We start from the raw sequence: 21191 nt of genomic DNA on the forward strand, positions 1-21191 counted from the left end.
GTGCCGGGCGCTTTTGTGCCTCGTTCCAGTTGCAGCGCCTGGTCTCGCATTTCTACGACTTAAGCCTCCTCAGCCAAAGTTTTCCCCAGTTGCTCTGCCCCCTCAGTTTATTCAGGGCGATTTAAGCAAGTGGTTCTGCAAGAATTTGCTGTGTGACTTTTAATGCCCCGATGGCACCTCCCATTTGAGCACTGTTAGCTTAGCATTGTGTGGAGAGGTTCGGTTTGCAAAACGCTGATGTTTATACACAACAACGACTTTCCCAGAAGGTGTGCGCGGGTGGTGGTTAATGGATTGCAGACGTGACGTACAGTAGTATTGCGAACAGCTTGGGGACACAGCTGGGTGCCAAGTGGAGTGGGCCCTGATACCCTAGCCCATTCAGGTCGGCAGTTTCCTCCTTAGTTGGCTTTTCTTATTTTGCTAACAGTTTTAAGGCCAACCAGGCCAAGTTTGCGTCTGTGTGTGGGATGAACCGGTCCGAGTTTGGGCTGGAGGTGCACAGGCCTGATCCTTGGTTGACCCAAAAAGAAACAGCTCATTGGCCAGTGGGCGTGGCTTGCTAGTACCCTCTCTCAGAGACTTCTCTGCTCCTCACCCAATACAGGCTGACATCAAATTCCTGGTTTTGGGCCTTGAGAAAGAGAGACTTTGTATTAAGTCTTGTATTAAGTCTCCAGATATAGCACAAGCTAGCTGTGATTTTGCTATGTAGCCCAGGCTTGGACAGGAGATCTTCATGCTAGCTACCCCGTGGGCCTGAAATACAGGTGTTGCCGTCACACCCATCTGTGTGTTTCAAATTGCTTTCAGATGACTGAGACGTAACCAGCACCACTTCCCTCACTTCGCTCTCCGACATTGGTATAGGCCCGAGTCATACTTAACCATCAGTGTTGATACATGATGTTAACAAAAGCCTGTGCTGTGTTTAGATTTATATAATTTGTTCCTAACATCTGTTTTTCTGTCCCAGGACCCCACATTGCTTTTAATCCTGTCATCTTAGTTTTAACTGTCTGGTGTAGCTTCTGAGGCTTGGTTCTGGTGGTTCCGAGCACTTCGGGCAGGTTTTGAGGGTTGTTCAGTTTCCTCATGATAAGACTGGGGTTTCAGGTTTCGAGTAGAGAGGAGAAAGCTCCATTCTCTTCACATCACAGGTGCCACCCTATTTCATTTTTGTTGCTGGGCTAAAATATCCTGACAAAAAACAACTTCGGGGTGGTGGGAGATAAATTTTAGCTCATAATTCTAAGCCATAATTTTTCATTTTGGGAGAGTCAAAGCAGGAACTTGAAACAGCAAGTCATATCCCCAGGAGAGCAGAGAATCAGTTCACGGGTGCTTACTGCACAGCTCAACGATTTTCACTGCAGTTCAGGGCCCAGTCATGAGGCAGCACTGCCCTCGTTCAGGACGGCACTCTCCATCCAGTTAAGGAAAATCTCCCGCAGATTCGCTTACAGGCGTCACTGTCTAGGCAATCCGTCCCTGAAACTCTCTACCCAGGTGGGTTTTAGATTGTACAAAGTTGACAGTTGCATACTGTCAGCATAGTTGGCAGCTGTATGGCTGAGGTACAGTTTTCTCTAATGTTGATTTTTTTTTGTTTTCCTTCTTTCCCTCTCTGGTCTTTGGGAAAAATCAGCTCTTCCACCTGGAGTGGTTCTTTTTTTTTTTTTTTTTTTTTTTTTCTTTTTTTAAAGATTTATTTATTTTATGTGTTCACCATTGCTCTCTTCAGACACCCCAGGAGAGGGCATCAGACCCCATTACAGATGGTTGAGAGCCACCATGTGGTTGGTGGGAATTGAACTCAGGACCTCTGAAAAGCAGTCAATGCTCTTAACCACTGAGCCATCTCTCCAGCCCAGAGTGGTTGTTTCTACAGTAGCTACTTGGAACTCTTCCTGGGAGATGGTGATCAGCTTTCCAGAGACAATTTCAGTGGCCATGGAAGGCATGGCAGCATGGTTTCTTGGCCCCATGGTGGAGGAGGGGATAGGGTGGTTCTTTAGCATATTTCTAGAATGTGGTTCCCATGGATATGGAGAAGAATAAATTCTCGGGGCATGCTTTGGACTTAATGACTCATTCTTCTGAGACAAACTGGTCAGAAATCTGTGGAGTTGAGTTTCCCAGTGATGCTGATCTGTATGGGAGGCTTAGGGCCTCTGCTATGGATTAGAGCCTGAGTCCTTCTCATGACTTCGCTTGTGTGAAGGCCCTGTGCGGCTGTGTGCTCTGAGTCCTGAAGCTGCGGGAGCTTTTGGTCTCACAGCATGTGCTGGCTGGTCTTAGGTCAGTTGGACACACACATTGGAGTTATCTGAAAGGAGGGAATTTCAACCGAGACAAAGCATTCATAAGATCCAGCTGTAAGGCATTTTATTAGTCATTGATGGGGCAGCGCCCATTGTGGGGGATGCTATCCCTGGGCTGGTGGTCTTGTGTTCTATAACAAGACTTTGCTGTCTTTTCAATCTGTGCTTCTGTTGTAGGATGGACAAGCCAATAAGCAGCACCCCTCTATGGCCTGTGCATAGGTTTGTGGTTCCAGGTTCCTGTTTGAGTTCTTGTCCTGACTTCCTTCAGTGATGAACAGTGATACAGAAGTGTAAGCCAAATAAACCCTTTCCTCCCAACTTGCTCTTTAGACATGGTGTTTTGCTGCAGTAATATAAACCCCGAGTAAGTGCCCATCCTGCCTCCCCCCCCCCCCATTTCTACCACCTTGGTCTGGCTCCGTTTATATGAGCCTGTGCCCCTTCTTTCTAGATAGCTTTCCTTCTCAGTTTAATGGTTTTAGGTTTGCAGTAGATGAAGAAATGAATGACAGTTCTGAGACCTACTGTGGAAAGGTCTGGGCCACGGAAGGGAGACTTTGCTAAGTCTGTGAGAAAGTTTTGTTTCAAGGGAGGGAGGGAACCTATACCCCATGTAGACTGTGCTCAAATAAATCAAACCCCTAACAAATCTTTAGTTTGCAAGCATATCCAGTGGCTGTGCTTGAGACTGCTTTACAGCTCTCAGGCATATCCCCTGTTTGAAGTAGGCTTACAGTGACCAAAAATGGTTCTGCAATCTTGGGGTCTAGGTGGTCCTTGTCTTTCGTATTGGTGTGGAGGCTCTGGGTAGGAATAGGGTGGCACAGTGGTCCAAATCCAGTGTGGACTCCAAATTCCTCCAGATGTTGAGCAAGCTGTTATACAGTGTGTTAGTCTGCCCTGAGCCTGCTCTGGTTTCCTTTCCTGTCCAGCCTCCTGTCCCAGTGCCGTGGGAGGCTTTAAGTGTGCTTTGAGCGGTAACAGGCTCAGAAGCTGGCTTGGGAAACCTCTTGAGGACAATCTTTTTCACTATTGGCTTTCTGATATGAAGTTCTAGAGCAGGCTTTGTTGTTGGTTTTTGGGTTTTTTAATTTGTTTTGTTTTTGAGGGAGAAGAGTACTTGGCCATTCTCTTGAGGAGTGTCTCAACACTATATGACTATATGACTATAACAAGGTCATAGTTAGGGCCTGGTAAGTTCTGTTTCTTGTTATTCTCCAGTAGTGGTATCATTTGTGTGTGAGGTCAGGAAACAACTTGGTCTTCTGCATCTCCAAAATGACATAGTTACAGAGCCTTAGTGCATTCATTTATGTGATTAGAACTTAACGGTGCTGTATTTGTATATTAAAATGGCTAAATATAAATTCAATGATGTTTTTGAATTTGCTGTCTTTTCAATCTGTGCTTCTGTTATAGTTGATATCTTTTTTGATCTGCAGATATCACACCCACAGAGAGAGAGAGAGACAGAGAGACAGAGACAGAGAGACAGAGACAATGAGGGAGGGTAGGGGGGTGGGGCAGGGCGGGGCGAGGCGGCAGTTGCAGGAGACTTTGTTTTAACCAGTCTGATTTACTAGCACATGATTCAAACTCCTGGTCTCAAGTGATCATCCCAAGTACTAAAATTACAGGTATGTGCCTCTGTATCTAGCTACATTTCTGGTGTTAATTATATAATTTTTATTTTATTTACTTATTATTTAAAGCAAGGTCTTTCTAGGCAGCCCAAGCCAGTTATGTAGATAAGACTTTAACTCACAGAGATCTGCCTGCCTCTGCCTCCCAAGTTCTGGGATTAAAGGCATGGACTATCATACCTAGTTTTAACTGGTGTTTTTCTAAAAGAAAGATCAATACTAGTTAGAGATTACAGATATGAAATTCAGTGGTTTTGTGTGGTTATCACTTGACTCCATGACATTTATGGGGCTAGGGAACATTCAGGGCTGGCTTGTGGGACTGTCTGCTTTGGGGCTTTCCTGTCACAAGGCTAGTGAAAGCATCAGATACCTGTGAGAGTGGGACTGAGCCAGGGTTTTTTTTTTTTGCCAGTTGTCCTTCATTCAAACTGAGGGAGGCCTGGCCTGGGGGTGTAGGCTCCAGGATGTACTGGGCGAGCGTCAGACTGCTAGCTTGGCCAATACTCAGGAATCATCTGGAATCTGCCTTCCCTACTTACAGTCACAGCAATTCAGAAACTCTTCTCTCTGAAGAGGGACTTGTTTCTGCTTCAGCCATGCGTTTGAGATCTAAAGGTGTGTTAAATCAGATAATGGGTCAGAGCTGATGTTGTATAGAGTTCAGAATGATTTCTTAGAGAAGACTTCCAAACCGCTCTGCTGATAACTTCACAGGAGTTCATGGGCTTGAGATGGAAAACAAAAACAGAACCAGGCATTTTTATGTTGACCAGTTTTTAGTTCACATATAGTATTTCCTTTAAGTGTGACTATAGTGGCACAATACACACCCTTTGCAATTACCAGAAAAATAACAGGAATTTCCCTGTTATCCGATTGGTGGCTGTATGCTGAAGGCAGATTCCTTCCTGCTTTCCTTTAGTTTCCTGTTAGACTTGCCACAATAGCTTGCTGTTCATTGTTCCCATAAAGAAGCCCTGGCATGACCTGTGATCATATCCCGAAATTACTTTGGAATACCGAGTTATTAACTTATGATATTTAAATTGCCTAAAATCAAAACCATTAAAAAGCCAGAAGATTCTTGACAAAGTCTCCAGGCCTCGGTACTGTGCCCCAGAGAAAGGGCACATGGCATAGACAGACAGAGCTGGCTGGAACAAACGCAGTCCTACTTTCTGACGATGTCCTGGCCACTGGCCAGAGGCAGTCTACCTGAGCCTTGCAGGAAAGTGGCTCAATTTTGTTACCTCATAGAACTTTTTCCAAGCTTGCAACATGTTACGTACCTTCAGGTAGATAACATAAAATATGTTCTCCAAGGGGGAAAATTCTAAAAATAGTTTATTTAAGTTATAAAAAAGCCCCCATTATTGTTTTTATAAATGGAGAATTAATTATCTAATTCTATAGTAGGAAAGTATATACTGTTTCTTGGCTAAAAACACTAGTGTAAATTTGTTTTGTTTCGTGGTTATTTTTTTATGTTCTGGCAGTTGGGTTGGGTTTTACAGCCTTGTGATGATGTCTAGGAACAGAAATATGTCAGTATCTTTAAAAGATCTCAAGCCTTAAGGCTTTTTGGCTCTCTGTGTTCTGTGGCAAAGCAGTCCTTGGAGCTTTTGACCTGTGTTTAATGAAAAATGCTGTGAAAATTCAGTGATAAGAATTGGCACACACTTTGCTTGCACTGGGCTTCTGTGGGTTCAGCACTGTAAATACCAGGGGTGACAAACTCCTTTTAGTGATGCCTAAAAGGCAGAGTTCTCAAAGCACCACTGCTATGGCAGTAGGAGCTGGCATTTATTAAGTACTTAACAGGGCTGAGCGTTTCATTCCTGTTGTCTAATTTGACTCTATACGACCTTACAAGGCTGCCCTTATCCTTGTTTAACAGATGAAGTGGCTGGTTTGAAGAAGCTAAGCAATTTATTCAATTGCTAGTCTTGGCAGCTTTACTCGGGAGCATTTTCCTGTGGGTGTGTTCTATTTGCACACCTCTGCCATGATGCGTGGCTTAGCATTGACCACAGTCACAATTCCTAAGTGTGTTGCATGTGCATTCTCCAGATTAATGGATGGTGTGTGGTAGACATCCTTAGTTATTTTAACCATGAAGTTTGAGTAGATGTACTCCCTTATCTGTGGCTGTGAGTTCCACGTGTTTACCCGTGGCTGCCCTCCCAGGGCTGCTGTTTCAGGGGTCAAGCACAAAGTTCTGTGAAGCTGCCTCAGAATCTGATAGCCAATCCTGCCAGTCTGGGAAAGAAACCAGTTCTGGTTGTCTAAAGAGAGCTGGCAGCTTTGCCAGGCAAAAAGATCTGTAGGTGCAAACAGAGCTCCAGATATTTTATTGAGACCAGGATTCATCCGTTTTCTTTCTCTCCTTTCCTTCTTTTCTTAATTGTACTTACTTACTTACTTATAGATTTATTTATGAGGGCCCCAGGTGTGTTAGGCAAGGGCTTCTCTGAACCATACCCCTAGCCCAAGACCTTGATTTCTGAGACACAGTTTTTTGGCACTTTTTATTTATTTGCTTTCTGTGGTATGGATTTCTTTGAATAGTAAGGAAGACATAGTAACTCACTCTTTATTTTTCTAATTTTATAAATTCACAATTTGTTGCCAAAATGAGCAGAACAGACTCGTAAAGACAGTTGTGAAGAAGAGTCCCCATCTTGTAGACTTATTGTTCTCAGCTTCATGTTTGTAGCCTTTGTATTTGTGACCACTGCATATAACTGTATTATGTTCCCAATATACACATCTCTATCTCACTACTAATCTCTGTAGTATTTGTTCCTGTTGGTGCAAGATAAAGGTCTGTACCTGTGCAAGCTGTCTATGGAGTTGGACATTTATGCTTTCACTCCAGTAGATCTGAGGTCGTCATATATTTCTCTGCTGCAGAATCCCTTTCTTGGCATACATTTTAGGAGGAGATTGCAGTTTCATGGTATGGCTGTCTTATGGCTCGTGATTCATTTTGCTGTGGTGTGCCCTAAGAGTCATACCCATTTTCAGTAGCCTAGCTGTAAGTATTGCCCAGGCTGCACTGCCTGGGGGTCGGAGTGTGAATGACTCCTCCAGAACTGCACTGGAATTCATCTCCCCTGGAGAATGATCTTGTCTCACGATGATTAAGAACAACACTGCTGCCGGTTTCAGTAGCTACGATTTGTCCACTCTATGACTCTGTGTTTTTAGAATTGGTTTCCTCTTAAGCAGTCCTTGAATTTCAAAGATAGCATTCAGACTTACTGACTTAGCCTTGCCCCTTGTGCGTCCTCATGGCCAGCCCTACTGCGTGTTTACTGGGGAGCACATGGCCCATTCTTTGAAGGGACTTCATGACAACAGAAGAATCACCCATAGCCTTGACATGGCCTTTTGTTTTAAGAGTGACTGTTGCCCTTGCTGGTAGGTTGTTCATGGGAGCCGTATTTGGGGCTCAGAGTTAATAGTAGAGTTGGATTATCATGCTTTTAGTCAGTGGCCAGATAAAAGTGAGGCCTGGGTGTTCCTTTGTTTAGTAACCCATTTGCTACACACAAATATCACCTAATGGTGGGGGTGTGTTTGAGAAATCTGTCATGTGATTCATGTCACAAACCTAAATGGTACAGGAATACCGCCAGACAGCCATGTTACACACCTGGAAGGTGTAATGTGGGCGTGTGTGTTTGTTCTCTTGTTTGTAGTCATGATGACAGCAATACAAGATTAAATTAAGAGAACGTGTGGCGATCAGGACACCCAGTAAGCTCCAAGTACTTAAGATATATCTGTGGGGTGGGGTGGGATGGGGGAGGGGTAGGGTGGGGGGGTCAGGGTGGGAGTGAGGACTTCTATGAGCAGTCATTTATCATCAAGTGTAATGTCCTATATACAGTTGCACATACACTTACATGTGACTGATGGTACCATCAGTATCAGTGCCAGGGTGACTGTGATATTACCAGCCGATAGGAAGTTTTGTTGTGTTCCATTTTCCCCTATGTGATTTGAGAACCACCATAACTGTGTGATTTGTCAATGACTGAAATTTCATTATGTGGCACATGATTGCATTTTTCATCAGTTTGTCATGCCTGAAACCAGAGGTACTACTTAGATTGTGAGCTTTAGAAGAAGGCGTGTTTTGACTGGGTGTCTTTGTAGGCATGTGTATTGGGTATGGCATGCCCTGACTCAAAACTCAGAGGTTAGTAATAGGCTGTGTATTTTCAGCTGCTACATGTGTATTGTTTATTATGCAGTGTCAGGTGACTAATACAGTACACCAGAGTCACCTGTTTTTATTACTTCTTGGTCAGCATTTGGTACCAAGCAGGACTCCTCAAAATTACTATTCTAATTCCTCGTGAGGTTTTTATGGTGTCTCCCCTAACTTTTTTCAAGAGTATAGAAAGTTACTTTGCGGGGTACCTTTTTAGAAATGGAAGGGTGAAGAGGAGATGTTGGAGGTGAAGGCCAATGAGAATCAGTGGGTGTGAGATGCCCACAGCACTAGCAGCATGAAGAGCACAGAAGGCATACAGGTTTTCCAGCTGGGAACCGTGTGTGCTGAGGGTGTGGTCCTGGAAGCCCTGGAAGGTGTAGGAGAACTTGGTACACTCTGTTTTAACCTGCCTTAGATACCTTGCTCTCCAAGGGCTGTTTTTCCTTCCCAAAGTCCATCTGCAGTGGCCTGTACTTTACCCAGGGATGGGGTTCTGCAGACTGCAATTCCATCCACGCATCTGCCTCTGCTCCCCTGTGTTAAGTTCAGCGGGCGGCTCCCTGTGCAGTGCGGCACGTACGGGGCAGCGGAGGAGACGCGTAAACAGTTCCACATGGGATTTTATTAGGAACGGGGAACAAAGGTAGCAGTAGAAAGAAAGAAGGAAAAAAGAGAGAGAGAAAGATTCTACTCAAATATATATGGATGGTGATGTAGTCACAGGTAAAGGTAGGCCCAGTGACCTCTGGGTATATGGTGGCTGTTGCCTTGGCAACAGGCCTCTAGGTTGGGCTGCACTGTTGCCTGTGTGATGTCACAGACCTCATTACTAACACCAGGTAGGTTTTGTTCCCTCCATTTTGTTTCCTTCTATGGTAAGATCTGTTAGATTTATTGCTAGTTTTAATGCCTTCAAGTTAGTATAATGGTAGACTAGTGCCTGCATTTTTATGTTTTTTTTTTGTTTTTGTTTTTGTTTTAGATGTTGGTCAGACTTAGGAGTGGAGGGAAATATTGGTCTTAGAGGGAACCCTGATGTCCTTTAACTCCTTTCATCTGGGTTGCACATAGGTGCACATTGTTGTGATCATAAAAAGAGAAAGAGGTTTTAGAGAAACCTGTGGTATACGGTGGTGTGGAAGGTGGGGGTGCCTAGGCGGGCCCATGCCCAGGGACCACACGCACAGACATAGTATAGAGTAGAGTTTATTCAGGACAGAGGATGGGAATTAATGGGGTAGTGGAGGCAGAGAAAGGCAGAGAGAGTAGAGAAGCAGAGGCTGGCCATGACCACATGGAGAGAGGGAGGGAAAGAGAGCCCAAGAGGGGCGAGGAAGTGCAGAGAAAGTAAGAGAAGCAAGAGCAAGAGGAATAAGAGATAACAGGGAGAGGAGGGGCCTAGCACCCTCTTTTATAGGCCAGGCCTACCTGGCTGTTGCCAGGCAACTGTGGGGAGGGGCATATCTGGCTGTTGCCAGGTAGCTGTGGGGTGAGGTGTAGACAGAATCCTGACACACATAGGCCGCTATGTGGAGACTGATACTGCACAGCAGCAGATGGAACCAGGGACTGCTTCTTCTGGTGCTGAGCATAGTTCCATCCACAAACCTTGCTTCTGTTTTAGAGGGCCTGCAGGGTTTTATTCCCTCTGAGTGTTTTGCCATTGCAGGGATTCTGTGTAGGTGACGTCCATACTGAACGGTTGTGCTTGCCTTCTTCTCTCTAGAAAGAGGAAGCCGAGAGTGGTTGTGGAGTCCTGTGTGTTCCTTCCACTAGATCCCCTTTGTTTTAATGATGTTGTATCGTTGTCGAGCCACTGTAGGCAACCCCATTTAAGCAGTGAGGAGAAGTGCATAATTGTCATTCAGCTGTTACCTGTAGTGCAAATGTCGGGGCGGTCCGTGTGTGATGGACAGTAAAGGCTTAGAGGTTGGCAGTGAGTTAGCACAGTAGAGCCTCATTCATTTCATTTAGCCTTGTTTCCACAATAGCTTAACTGCTGTTTTGTGGAAGGTATTTTTGTAGATGTTCTAGCTTGGTGTGCTGATAAGACACATTTAGGAATGTCTCTCTCTGAATGTGTAGAACAGTGCTTGGCAAACAGCCAATGGACTGAGTCTGTCTCGCTACCTTTTGTGTGAACACATCCTGGCCAGGCATGGTGGTACATAATCCTAACAATTGGAAGATGGAGGCAGGAGAATTAGAGATTCAAGGCCAGCCTGGCTGTGAGTCCCTGTCTCAAAGAAAGAAATACACAAAAATCAAAAACTAAAACAGCTAGCCAGGATTGTTCAGTTGCATGCGACTTGTGGCTGCCTTCGTGGGAGGGTAGTCAAGTTGAGTAATTGTGAGCTTGTGACACACAGCGGCCAACATACTGTGCTTATCGGGCCCTTTTTGGAAGAAGCCTGTTTACTCTGTGCTCAGGAAGTACAGACAGAAGTGCGATGCTGCTGCACTGGAGCCTTGCCCTCCCCTTTCTTGGCACTGTATCTCTGCACTTTCTCCTGGAGCAGCAGGAGGAGGAGGCAGCCTTCAGCATAGGGTTTCCGAAACACTGCGTGGTTCCTGGCAGGTAACAGGTACTCCCTAAATATTAGCAATGCCCCCTGTCTTACATCCTGTGTTTTAATCTGTAAACTTCCTTGTTTCTTCATGGGAAATTTGAGGTATGTTTCAAAGTCTTATCCAGTGGAAATAGAGTGCAAGCTGTGTGTGAGCTATAGATGTAGCTTCAGTGACCCTTGTAACCACATTTAAAAGTAAAAGGAGACATAATTTAGCTGTGTGTGGATTAGCCTAGTAGAACCCATGTCATGCCAACATATAGTCAGTGTGACAAATTACTACATTGCAACCTTTCTTGAAGACTGCAGAGTCCCTCCTGTTAAGTGTTTTACTCTGTAGCATGTCACAGCTGGAATAGCCACATCCTGAGGAAGCCACCATAATAGACAGTATCATCCTCTGATACCAGCTGGCTGTCCTATAATAATCACCCCCAAAGTCACCAGACTGCAGGACTGGTACATACTTCTTAAGTTATGAGCACTTGGTTCAACAAGAGTGCCCCACCCCCTTAGATGCCAGCTGCCAAAGAACCTCCTGCATTTCTGACTGATCAGTTTTAGGTTCCTATGACTTCCCCTTCCTGTTCATGAATGCCATGTGACAACTGCTAGAACTCAGGAAAGGCACCGGGTCCACCTGTTGCACCACATTTTGCAGAAGGCAGTTACTGGTATTTTATTAGCAAACGTGCAGTTCAGGAATGGTAGGGGGCACAGATGCACAGGGTTTGCCTGGGGCCTTGAGGGGCTGCAGAGTTTTCCTGACCTTTCCAGTTTCCTTCAGAAAATCACCCTAACGGGCTCATTAGCCAGGGAGTCTCCAACCTAGTATTTAAGAGCTAAGACCCAGTTACTGTCCATCTTCCCTCCCAGCAAGCAGTGGAGTCAGGGTTGAATGCCCCCTCTCTGTTTGGGGATCCCATATTACGTCCCTTCATAGGCAGAGGCTCAGTTGTGCCTGATTGTGGCTCAGAGTCAGTTATCACTCTGGAAATTCTGAGGCTTTCTGGGAGCTGTATCAGAAGCCAGAACACTGCCCAGAGATACTTTTTTGTATTTTTTCCATGACCGGACAGCACTAACTCAAGGCCCACCCATGCCCAGCCCTTCCCCAGCTGGCAAGACCTATTTAAAACACTTTTCTGTGAGCAGCTGAGGCTTTCTTATTTTCCATTCTCCCTTGCCCTTGTCTGAGTAATTGTGAATTTCACTGCACTGGTAACTCCCCCACATCTTGGTTCTCAGGAAGCAAATGCAGAAAAATATAGTAACATTACTAGGGATCTTTAAATGTAGCATTGTGACTGTGCTCACAATAACTTGCTGAAGGATAACTGAACTGTGGAAGATAAGTTTTCCTGTGGGTTTTCTGAAAAATAGGTTATGTAGCTAAAACTCTCCATCCTGCCTGCTGTCCTTTGGACACTGGGCAGATCAGACTGACATGGGAGCTTGTCTTGTAACCTTAGAGCTCAGGATCTGAGAGGCTGCTTGGCCTCATCTAGCCAAGTTTGCTGGATAGAATGTGCATGTTGAGGTGCTGCTGGTGACGTTAGTGTAGCAGAGAGTTTTATGTTCTCTGTGTTGTCTTTCACTTTTCTTTCTTTGTCTTGCTTGATGCTTCTGCACGTGGCTCCCCCCACCCCCATGTTGGGAATAGAAGCTGGGGTCTTGGGTATAACTGGATGAGAAAGCTCTCTCACTAAGGTATACTTGGAATTTTAATGTTTAGGATTTAGGTTTTTATCTGAAGCTGCATTCAGGACCCTGGAGCCTGAGCTCTGGTTTCTATAGTCAGCCTGCACTGTGTAGATTGTTTCTCATTGTTTCAGTTACTTTCTCTAGGAGAGAAGTTCTGTGCATAGATAGTTGAGAATATGGACAAGGCTGTGTAGAACATTTGTTTACCTTGCCTGAGGCCCCGGGGTCCAGCTGCTGTGCCACAGAACCATCCCAGAACAAGACAAGCAGAGCAGTACCTTGTACAGAACCTTATTTAAGCATTTCCACAGGAATAGTGTCGGAATAGAAGAGATTGGTGAAGAATCTCTGTGGAACAAAGTGAAACACGGCTGCTAAAGGGATGTCTGAAAGGTTTACGCATTGTATATTCTGAGCACGACTTTGCACAAATTCTTTAAAACTGAAGAGGATGGCTGAAATGGCCTCTGAGTGTCCTCCTACAAACAGCTTCAGGATGAAGCACATTTGGGACCTCTTTCTAATGTGGAAATCCTTATGAAGGATGGTATTTGCACCTGGCTTCTACTTTGCTAGTGGGGAAAATACACAGCGTGGTTGTTTTTGGTAATTAAGAGGCATGAAACTTACACTGTATTTGAGTGTGTTTGAGTAAGTGATGGTATTTAAAAGTGTCAGTGGGAAGCAGAAGGCTGTGGAATCTGCTTTAGAAGCAGGTTAGTAGATCTGCGTTAGAAAGGCCAAGGATCTGTAACACAGTCCTGACACAATTCAGACTGCCTGTGCTATCACAGTAGGCAATAGTGCCTGGGATGTGGACAGCAAAAGTAATTGAGTTGTTACTAGTGTGCAGTGTGCTTGTGTGTGTGTCTGTCTGGGTCAGTTGCTGGGTATGCCCAGTGGAGGCCAAATTCAATGTCAGATGTCTTCCCATATTGCTCTCCATGAAGTCTCACTGATTGGCTAGACCAGTTGACCATCAAGTCCCCAGGATCCTCCCTTTCATGCCTGGCTTGTTTTACCTGGGTGCTGTCAGCACCTTCCTTTTGGTCATCGTTTTACCCACCGAGCCATTTTTCCCTGGATCGTGAATTAGTTTTCATTATTTTAAATATGGAGATATTTAGCAGGTTGAGAAAAATATATTTGGGTCAATTTTTGGCCTTTTAAAGTAGTTCAGCTATTGAAGGAAGGCATTCTAAGTAGTTTGGATCTGTGCACCAGTCTGGCATCTGACTGGCTTCTTGACCTTTCGTTATCAGATTTGTTGTTAACACAGTGATTCCATCCTTTTACAACTGTGATTCTTTCTAGTAAGAAATGTGGGACCTGGTTTGGACAGATTCTTCAAGAGAACTTTCATTCTTATTATGCCCCTTAGGTAGAAACCAATATTTTATTATGAATAAAAAAAAGTTTTTTAAAGCTAATATTTCTCAAAAGGAGGCAGTTGAGGCTTTCTTATAGTCCATAAACCTTTCTAGAAAAAGCATGGTATGCAGCCATTTTCTTCTGGTCAAAGTCTTGGTCTCAAGGCTGTCTTTCCTCTCTTTATCCACCTGACATTCAAATATCTATTTTCCCTGTACATGTTCCCAGAAGCCCCTGGGGCTTTGTCTTCCCCATCTATGGGTACACTCAGGGCTACTTATCAGTTTTCCCTCCCTCAGTCAGGCTTGGGAGATGTCTAGGAACTCCCTCAACTCCTAGTTTGGGGGACTTTGGCTTGTAACGTTCCCTTTTTCATTCACTCTTCTGGAGGCAGAGGAGAGTCATGTAGGCAGATGCTCTCAAGGATGGCAATGTGGTGGTTTGGGAGGCTGAGTGATTCATTCTGGTGTCATTCCAGTAGCCTCTCAGAACCTCTTGGGAGTGCTTGCTCTCTTAAACCCTATTTTGGAAACCAAAGCCGTACATGGACTATTGACTCTGGCCTCCTCAAGACTCAGCTCCAGAGTGAACTTGCTTACTTGATCCCAGAGGAGAATACACCCAGCTCGTGCGTGCATAACACAGGATCCTATCATCCGCCTGCGTTTAATACGTAGAAAGCTGAGGTCCTTATTGCACTGCAATCCTCTTTAGCTAGGGACCATGCCTCATACCAACTTTTCCAAGAGTGACCTATTGTTTCTGGTCTGCGTTCCCTCTCACCCAGCACTGGGACTGGCCCATGCACTGGGCAGTACTACATCAGGGCTTGCTTGTCACTATTGGCTTAGCATACAGTCATCAGTATAGAGGAAATGCAAAGGACAGTGACAAAAATATTGCTTCAGAGCCTGAGTCTCCCTTGCCCTCTCCTGCACGCCAGACTCCTAATCCTACCTTCTGGCATTTTCCTGGCTGACTCTGCTGTTGTCTCCATATCCCCGTGTGTGGGACTTCCCCTTCCTTTCAGTTATTACAAGGGCTTTCTTCTTAACAAGCTTTCAGTCCATGTCATTTCTTCACCAACAAACTGTTCCCTGCTTTAAGCAAATCTGCCTTCTCACATGAGTGAGGAGTTTCTGTTTTCCTCAGGCCATTGCCTCACCCAGGCCTGTTTACCCATCTCACCTCGGTGTTACCCTGCAGCCACCGGGGCAGTAACCAGTTTGAATAGAAGTGCTACAGTGCTGTGGTGGCTGACACAGTCTGAATCACTTGAGGAGTCTCAATGAGGAAATGTCTAGATTAGCATGACTCGTGGGCTTGCTTTGAGGTATTTTATTAATTCAGCTAATTGAGGTAGGAAGAAGACCCACCCTGAATGTAGGTGGTACCATTTCATGGGCTGGGCTTTGGACTAAAAAAGGAAAACAAAGCTGCACTAGCATGCACATGTTGACTCATTGTTTTCTGCCTTGGACTGTGCATGCAATATGACCAGCTGACCCAGGTACTTCCCTCAGTGACGGATGGTAATGAGGAATTCTGAGTCAAATAAAACCTTTCTCCCTTACGAAGCTTTTGTCTTTTTTTTTTTTTTTAATATAGCAAGAGGAAATTAAGCTAATCACATGGTAATTGCAATATGTGGCTCTTAAGAGGAAATTAAGCTAATCACATGGTAATTGCAATATGTGGCTCTTCAAACAAGAACCCTTTCCTTTTCCTCTGGAAAGTAGCCTATGGTATGGACCATGTCTCTGGAATCCAGATTCAGGCAGGCTCAGATAGAAAATGTTGTGACCTGGACAGTATAGTTAGATCTAACATGATTGCTTCCATGTGTACTTGAGACCTTTTTTAATTGGTCATAATTCCTTAAAGAATATATCCGCATATGCTATCTACATAGCATTAATTACACTGTGTTAGGTATTATATGAAATATGGGAGAGCGTGTGTTAAGTTTTTTACAAATTCTGTATCATTTTATTATAAGGGACTTTGGCATTTTGGGATTGTGTTCTGGTAGGAGAGTGTATCCTGAATCTAGGTATTTTTGTGTGCTCATCTCTAATCATTTTCCTAAATGTATATCTGATGAAAGAAGTGTAGCCCAAGAAGTTTTACATGGAGTGCTGTGGAAAAAAAAATGGTTTCTAAAATCATTACTATGTTGGCTCGTTTAGAAATGAGTACCCTGTCATCTGGTACTAACTCCGTTTTCTAAAAAATGGTTGTGGGTCCCTCCCATGTGTACTCTTTGGTTGGAGGTTTAGTCCCTGGGAGCTCTGGGGGTACTGGTTGGTTCATATTATTGTTCCTCCTATGTAGTTGCAAACCTCTACAACTCCTTGGATCCTCTCTCTAACTGTTCCATTAGGGACCCTGTTCTTATCCTATTGATTGGCTGTGAGCCATGGGTGTTTTGATCCACTTTCCAGTAAGGATCAAAGTATCCACACTTTGGTCTTCTTTCATCTTGAGCTTCATGTGGTCTGTGAGTTGTGCATTGGGTGTTCTGAGCTTTTGGGCTAATATCCACTTATCAGTGATTACATACCATGTGTTGTTTTATGATTGGGTTACCTCATTCAGGATGATAGTTTCTAGCTCCATCCATTTGCCTAAGAATTTCATGAATTCATTGTTTTTAATAGCTGAGTAGTACTCCATTGTGTAAATGTACCACATTTTCTGTATCCATTCCTCTGTTGAGGGACATCTGGGTTCTTTCCAGCTTCTGGTTATTATAAATTATGAACATAGTGGAACATGTGTCCTATTGCATGTTGGAGCATCTTCTGGGTATATGCCCAGGAGTGGTATAGCTGGGTTCTCAGGTTGTAACTATGTCCAGTTTTCTGAGGAATCGCCAAACCGATTTCCAGAGTGATTTTACCAGCTTACAATCTCACCAGCAATGGAGGAGTGTTCCTCTTTCTCCACATCCTCTCCAGCATTTGCTGTCCCCTGAGTTTTTGATTTTGGCCATTCTGACTGGTGTGAGATGGAATCTCAGGGTTGTTTTGATTAGCATTTCCTCTGATGATTAAGGATGTTGAACATTTCTTTAGTTGTTTCTCAGCCAACCGGTATACCTCAGTTGAGAATTCTTTGTTTAGCTCTGTACCCCATTTTTTTTAAATAGGGTTATTTGCTTCTCTGGAGTCTAACTTCTTCAGTTCTTTGTATATATTGGATATTAGCACTCAGTCGGATGTAGGATTGGTATATATTGGATATTAGCCCTCTACTGGATGTAGGATTGGTAAAGATCTTTGAAGATGACCATTTCAGACTTCAATGAGCGGCCATTGGTCCTATGAAGACTCAATTCCCCAGAATAGAGTAATGCAAGTCAGGAAATTGGGGAGGGGGGAGCAGGGGGAGAGAGGATTGGAATAAGGGTTTTTTGGTGGGGTAATGTGGAAAGGGGTTAACATTTGAAGTGTAAATAAAGCAAATATCTAATAAAATTTTAATAAAAGGTTGTGACAGAATTTGGAGGGGTGGGTTTACGTATTATTTTAGTGTGTATTCATCTGGGTGTGGCACGTGGCTGCTTCCTCAATGAGAATTTGACTATTTTTGTATGCATTTTTCCTTTTTTCATAATTTTTGGAAATGTTTAATTTTTCTGTGTCTTGAATCCAGCAGAATCAGGGTGGAGTTGTGGCCACCTTTGTCCCTTATCCCACTCTTTGTCCAATTTCTGTTTGTTCTGTGTTAGATTACCCAAGCACATTCTAGTAGACTGTATATATACAGGATAACTTTTTGATATCATCTGTAGCCAGATGCCATTTTTATGATTTAATTGCACATTGGTTTTGTTTGAAAATAGTTGTTTTCCCTATGATTTTCTTATTTTTTCCTGATGTCCTGTGTTACCTTCTTTTTTTCCTTGTCTTTTTTTTTATTGGATATTTTCTTTATTTACATTTCAAATGTTATTCCCTTTCCACTTTTCCCCACTTTTCTCCGACCAGGCCATCCTCTGCTACCCATGTGACTGGAGCCATAGGTCCCTCCATGTGTACTCTTTGATTGGTGGTTAAGTCCCTGGGCCTTCTGGGAGTACTGGTTGGTTCATATTGTTGTTTCTCCTATAGGGCTGTAAACCCCTTCAGCTCCTTGCATCCTTTTTCTAGCTCCCCCATGGGGACCCCATTTCTTGTCTTCCTTTCAATTGTTTTATAGCTTCCCTCAAACAGATTCTGCCTATTAACAAGATAGGTTTTTCAGGCTGCCTTTTAAGTAAGAGAATCAGCTAATTAATCAATTTGAAAATTAGTTCCCCTCACCTCTTCTCACCTTCTTAGCCGTTACCCCAGGAGCACCACACTGCAGGGTCCAGGTCCTCTCAGCTACATTGAGCCGTGTGTGTGTGTGTGTGTGTGTGTGTGTGTGTGTGTATACACACAAATAATGCTTATCTTCTTATGTATAAATGCAAGCTCGAGGCCTGCTGGCTCCAGATTTCCTTTTGTTTACTCAGAGCCAGATAATGAACAGTGCAAGACATAAAGCTGACTAAAAGTGCTTAGAGAGGGGCTGGCTTGTACTTGGTGTTTCTTTTGCCCTACTTGGGTGTGGCATTGTCCCTCAGATGCCCATGGTGCAGGCTTGGGTTTGCTCCAGTGATCCTCACTTTATTGGGTAGAGTTGACATTTATCAGCTCCTACTTCCTATGCATATCCATAATTCAGGTTCTAGTTTCTGTCCTGAAACTGTGACACTTAATCTTCCTCCTTTTGCCCATTTCTATAACTATCAGATATCATGAAACTACAGCAGCTTGTAGAAGGTTTGGGGTATAGGCAGGCTTTTGTTCAGAGACTGCCAGACTGGATGACTGCTTGCCAAATGCTGCTCTGGTGGGGTCGGTACCACCTGCCCATGGAAGGCTGCTACAGTCTGCCTTGGGCTGTCTTCCGGCCCAACAGAGAGCATTTTGACATGACCAGAAAAATAAACTTGTGAATTGTCTTCCCTCTTCAGCTAGTGGTGGAGCAGGCTACCCATCCGCCTTTCTCTTCCAGCTGGCCCGGCTGGTTCCGGCCCAGCTGCCCCAGCAGGGTCAACTTCTGCTCAGGCTCTAAGCATGCCACAGCAACTCGGTGAGGAATGACACAGCCCGTGGGTTTCTTTCTGTTTTGACTAAATATGAGTCTCACTTGTAGCCTCATTTCTCAGATGCCTCCTGCCTCACTCCCCTGGCCATGGTTCCTAAGTAGAAGCCTTGTAGATATTTTGAGCAGGCAGTCTAGTACAGGGACTGGTTATGAAACTGTGAAGGGCTTGGGGGAAGCAAAGATCAGAAAGTAAGAGAGCTGCCTATAGCTGGAGCTCAGAACAGGACAGGGGATTCCCAGATCCTGCTTTCAGGCCCGTTTCACTGCTGCTGTCACAAGGAGAAGCTCTGGCTCGCTGGTGCCACTGCCGCTTGTATTCCCCTCCACAGGAACCTGCTGCTGTTCCTGGTTGTGAGTGGAGGTGGGGAAGGAAAGCAGACCTTTGAATCCAGCTGACAAGACTATGAAATACAGCTTTCAGGCCCTCAGCTTCAGCCATGTGGAGAACTGCCTGTGAGGTCCTGATACCAGTCCACACCTGGCACTCAGATTCTTTGAAGTGTGGGTGGACCTATTGTTCGACATCTGGTCAGAGTGGATAGGTTGCCTATCATTGTAGGGGTCAGTGTCATTGTGCTATGGAGACTATGCTGATGATACAGAGAGACACACCTGCCAAAGCTGAAAATATGGCCCTTGATAGGCCTTGCAGGCTCAGTGTCCTAGAGTTGAAGTGGGTTTCAGGAGCCTGGAGAAACCATTGGCACCGAGTAAGTCTGTTGCTGCCTCTAATCGGCTGGCGTCCCTCTCCCATGTACGTAGTGGCAGATGGCCTCCATCTAGAGCACAGAGGTACATATATTCAGCAGAGGCCAAAACTTTCCTCATCCGTTTGATATTCTACTCTTTGGGGAGAGGCATCTTTGCCCTAGTTGAGTAGTTGCTACTCTGAGGCAGCCTCCTGACTGCTTCCTGGAACACACCTCCCCTGATTATTTCCAGGAACAAGGGAAGGGCCAAAGCAGTGGCCAAAGGAGACCCACTAGGCAGAGTCCAGTGGAATTTACTACCAACAAAACAAGTAATATGTTTGTCACAGGTGATGGAGGATGCAGTGACTGTCAGTCTTGGCAACCCTTACCTGGTGACTCTGACCATATCCTTTTAAACTTAGAATTAAATTTGCCTTCAAATATCAGCTTTGAGTAATAAGACTAACTTGTACTAAGAATTGATAATAAATGTATCTGTTAGAATCTCTTCTGGAGAAAAAAGGGATCCAAACTTAGGGTACTCTGTTAATTTAAGGATATCTTGATCTATTTCCTATTGCTAATAACAGAATAATAAAAGTTTGTCCTGGCTCAAGAACTCTAAGGGTCCCAGGGTGGTCTTGGGTGTAAATCAGAGCATTGCATGTTGGGGTGTGTGTGTCTCGTGTGTCCTCTGGTCTTTCTTAATGAGTTTAGAAAGTAATCAAGGTTCAGTCACAGGGGCTGCAGCTAGATGACTAATCATTGTTCTTACTAATCAACTCTCAGTGATCCTAACCTCTATATGCTGTGGCCAAATTGAGGGGTATCCCAACCTGTAGCATCTCCTCTTCCCCTCTCATTAGTACCTCACAGTGAAGACCAGCATGAGGACTCTCCAGGATTTGTGAAACAGAGGATGGCCCATCCCCACTCACCTGCCACATAGTGTTTCTAGACATCCACCCACCCTACCATGAACAGACTTACTGGGCCTCAATGGCTTGTGTTTCTTCAGTTCTTTAGTTCGTTTCTACTCATAAACTAAATTACCTTTCTCATTTATTTAGTTCACCTTCTGTCTTTTATATGGTGTTATTTTAACTAAGCATATTTTATATGTGTTAGAAACAAAAGCATACTTTAAGTTTCTGGTTGCAAGATAAATATAGAAGAGTAATTATTATAGAGTGTTCGAATAACCTTTAAAGTGAAAATTTCAATATTAAGGTCTTTGCTTTTTAGATACTACATTTACTTGGGTCCTAAGAGTTATAAATATTCAGATTTTCTCATATGCCCGTTTCCTCATAACTTTTGTACATGGAAACCTTCATAATGGAACCAAATGGAATACACTTTCCCTTTTCTTTCAATTAGTACGTATTAACTATTCAGAATGGTGGGTTTTTGCTTTTTGTTTTGTTTTGTTTTGTTTTTTAAGACAGGGTTTCTCTGTGTAGCCCTGGCTATCCTGGAACTTGCTCTGTAGACCAGGCTGGCCTTGAACTCTGATA

General features: G+C 44.2%; 1 long non-coding RNA gene across 1 annotated transcript in view; it reads left to right on the forward strand.

The window, feature by feature from the left end:
- Nucleotides 1-2505: 2505 nt before the first annotated feature.
- The window catches only part of LOC127674897 (uncharacterized), a 70283-nt gene continuing 51597 nt past the window's right edge, over nucleotides 2506-21191 (forward strand). Inside the window, exon 1 of the long non-coding RNA XR_007975385.1 lies at nucleotides 2506-2617. This is a non-coding gene — a long non-coding RNA (uncharacterized LOC127674897). The remainder of the gene's footprint in view (nucleotides 2618-21191) is intronic.

The sequence above is a fragment of the Apodemus sylvaticus genome, chromosome X (assembly GCF_947179515.1).
Source record: "Apodemus sylvaticus chromosome X, mApoSyl1.1, whole genome shotgun sequence".
NCBI classification, from domain to species: Eukaryota; Metazoa; Chordata; class Mammalia; order Rodentia; family Muridae; genus Apodemus; species Apodemus sylvaticus.